Consider the following 3,846-nt stretch of genomic DNA (forward strand, 5'->3'; position numbering starts at 1 on the left):
GGTGTGTGTATTGTCATTTAATTCATTAAGCTAATTTTATTTCATTTCAAAGAAATAAGCAAGGGGTAACGTCACAGTTGGTATCTAATTTGCTCCTACCTGGAATTTTTTTTTTAAATAATTTCAGTGCTCTACAAATTCAGAGAAATTTCTCTAGTAGCAAACTAGAGAAATAATCCTTGAAAATATAGTCTTTTTTTTTTTTCAAGAAAATTTGAAAACATTTAGTGTATTGGTTCTCACTGAGATCACTTCACCTAATCTCTTATCTATGTTTTGGGGTGGTAGGATTGGAATATAGGGGATGTGGGGTCACATACATAAACAGATGAAAAGAAAAAATGATGAAAAGTACTTGAAGCTACTGGAGAAGGAAGGGAGTGGCAAAGTTGGAAGTTAACAATTAATAAACCCAGCTGGTGGTATGACAGGTGGGTGGAAAGAGCCAGTTCAAAAACGTAGCATATTTGGGGACCTGTGGGCAGTTTGGCGTAACTGCAATACAGGGTATGTGGTTGGATGGGTTGGGATGGAATAACAGGAGATGGGACTGGGAAGTTAGGCTGGGGTCTTATCCAGTAAGGTGCTAGAGGCCTGGTAACCCCTACTCCCAGCCCTCCTGATGAGGTCAGTGTCCACAAAGGTCATGAAAGGGAATCCAGAAGTGCTGGGTTCCTCAGTTCTGTTCACCGCATTCATGTCTCTTGTCCATAGATCTTACTGCCTCGCCCAGGCTCTGCCGAGCATGTGTCCTCTGAGTTTTTAGTAAAGGTAATAGCAAAATGAAACCATTGCTAGTAATGTGCCCTAGAGACTGGAGCTGTCAGGTAATCATTCAGAATTTAAAAGCTCGTCTCCACATTCCTTCAGATGAAGAAAACGGTAGGATAAAAATATGGCACAGCTTATTAGTAACATCTTACCCATTTTTTCCCTAAATGGTTAGAACATGCTGCCTTTCCCTGCTCTTTACATCAGCGTTTCCGTTATTAAAGCTATTTTTCAGTTCTAAATCCTAGGAGAATTTTCCCCATGAATTTAACATGACTGAGGAAACTTGCTCCAGGGTAAAACTTTGCTGCAAATTATCTCAGATAGGCTTCTTAACAAAGAGACCGAAAATGAATCATAGCCTTTTAGCAGTTTCAAATGTGGCATTACCCTTTCTCCTTCACCCCCACTATCATGATTATTCATAATGGAAATGGGCCAGCTTTATAAATAATTACACACAACAATGGAGCCTGCTGCTCATGTGGGCCAGGAGTCCATGTGTGTGCAAGAGTCAGGGGGGAGACAGAGAACCAGGCAAAGCTGCTGTGTCGTGAGGTACGACACCCCTAGACCCAGGCAGCACCTTCTGAAACGGCACTTGGGTTACTTGTTCAAGCCCAAGTCCCCACAGATGTTTCGTCACGACTTTCCTGGTCTTTAGATATTATATAGGCTCTTCCAAATCCAAGTGTAACTTACACAAATGAGCAATTATACTAGAAAAGGAAACTTATTAAAGCAGCTTTACAAAACCCTCCCAGCACCCTTTGTTCTGCTCCCTCGCTGGGGGACGAAGGGTAAGCCTTACCTTTATGCTTTTATCTGTGGGAGCCATAAGCAGCACTTCTATTTCAGTAATAGATGCTAGAGAGCGTTTCCCTCTTCATACCACCTCTATGTTTGAAAGCTATTTCTCCTTTAAAAAAATTAATTTTTTTAAGGGGATGGAGGAGTCTTGCTATGGTGTCCAGGCTGGCCTCAAACTCCCAGACCTCAACCTCTCCAGTAGTTGTGACTACAGGAACATGCAATATTTCTCCTTTTAAGAAGAAGTCATGCCTCCTCTCTTCCCTCTGGCATTTAACCTAAATTTACATGCAGTGCTTAAGGATCTTTGGTGGAGTCCCTGAGTGGGTGGTTCTAAAGGCTTAATGGGAATTGGTTCATTTCATTCTCACAACATGCCTATGAAGCAGAGATTCTTCTTGGCCTCATTTTACAGATGAGGACCTGAGGCACAGGGAGCTGGAGTGACTGGCTCAAGGTCACAGAGCTGGAAAGAGGAGAGGCAGCAATCACACGCAGGACTCTGAGTTCCGCCCCCCCACCTGCCCGGCCACAGTACTGCTTCTGAGGGGCAGCCTTACACGTGGCCCAGGATGTCCCAAAAGGTTCGCCTTACCGCAGACTGTATGAAGGGGCAAAATGCCCAGTGCACGTGTTCTGTTTTGGTTTTGCTTTGTTTTTAAGGAGTGTGGCTAACCGCCCAAACCCTCTCCACCAGTGCCCTGGAGTTTGAGGACACAACCTTTGATTGCACCAATCCCCATTAGCGAGGGCTGTCAGGCTTCCCCTTTTTGGGCAGCCCAATCCCAGCCCAGGAAGCCATTTTACAGCAGTGAGTGCGTGTGTGTGTGTGTGTGTGTGTGTGTGTGTGTGTATTAATTACCATGTGTTTTTATAGGGAAAACACCTTAAATAAACTGAGAAGGCAGACAGGTAAAACCAAATGGGATGACATTTCTGGGATCTCTAATGCTCTTTTGGGCTGATTGGAAGGACTGCGGAAAACAACTGCAGGACGTCAGTCCTGGCAAGCCTTTGCAGTTTCAGAGTTTCCATGTCATTACTCATCTCTTTGCTGGCCCTTCCGCTCCCAGCTTCGAATTTCCACCACTAAGCCCTGGGGAGAGAATAAGAGCTGTGGGCCAGTCAGACCTTAGCGGGGAGGCAGAGAATCCATGCACATCCTTCATCTGCACAGCAGACCCCCAAGGGCAGCTCCTGTTCCAGGCCCACACCCACTGGGAATCCGGCCAAAAGACCAGAGCCAATTCCACCAAGCATTTCTGAGAAATGGATATTTCACTCAAGGCTTTGAGGAAACATTCTCATTATACAGGAGATGTGGCAAAAAAATATCTAAAAACCCCTGCTTAAGCATCTCTGTTCCTCCCTTCCAGACACAACAAACAGCAACAAAGGGAGGGGCAGGGGAATGAACGTAATGACTAAAGAAAGGACAAAATAGAAGATGAGAAAGAACAAGGGAAGGAAAACACTTTTCTGTGAATGCAGGTAAACCAGTATCTTTGTTGGCCGAAATCTAGGGGGAGATGATAGTGAAGCAGAAAACTTCCCTGATTCCTTTGCAGGTGGGAACTGGAGTGCAGGTGTTGGAGCTAGCCAGCTGCTTCAGCACTGGAAGGGGTGAACTCCATTCACTTGAACCCATTGCTCCCAATCCCTTGTGGGAGGGAACACACAGGTGAGTGGATGCAGGAATCAGGGCAAGTGCTTTCAGGTACCAGCAGGGGCAAATCTTTGTGTGTCCCGTGGTAGCATCTGAGGGGAGAACCTGTGATGCTGTCTATAGACGGCTTAAGTATCACGCAGCTCAATGGGCCCTCTGCCTTCTTGCATGAGGTAGCTGCTCTCCACCAGCAAGGGCAGAAGGTCAGTGTGACAGCCTTTAGTGTCTGCACCTGTAGCACCCGAGCTCTTCTTTGGTGTCTGGGAAAAATCAGATAGTGCGAACAAATTGAAGAGTGGTGAATGCAGAGGATATTATTGCCGATGAAAGTGGCTCTCAGTGGGAAAGAGAGCTGAAAAGGGGATGGAGTAGGAAGCTATGCTGTCAAACCTGTCCCTCTGAAGTCAAGCCTGTCCCTCTGAAGTCAAGCTGCTTCTCTCCAACATCCAGCTGCTTCTCCTCCCTCTGACAGCTGAGCCTGGGGTTTTTATGGGTACAGGATTTGGGGTGGGGTGGGGTTTTGGAAAAGGCAAAATTCCAGCAGGAAAACAGGGATTAAGTTCTCACTTTGAGCCATAGTATTGGGTTTTTTGGCTTGA

The sequence above is a fragment of the Cebus imitator genome, unplaced genomic scaffold (assembly GCF_001604975.1).
Source record: "Cebus imitator isolate Cc_AM_T3 unplaced genomic scaffold, Cebus_imitator-1.0 Scaffold21, whole genome shotgun sequence".
NCBI classification, from domain to species: Eukaryota; Metazoa; Chordata; class Mammalia; order Primates; family Cebidae; genus Cebus; species Cebus imitator.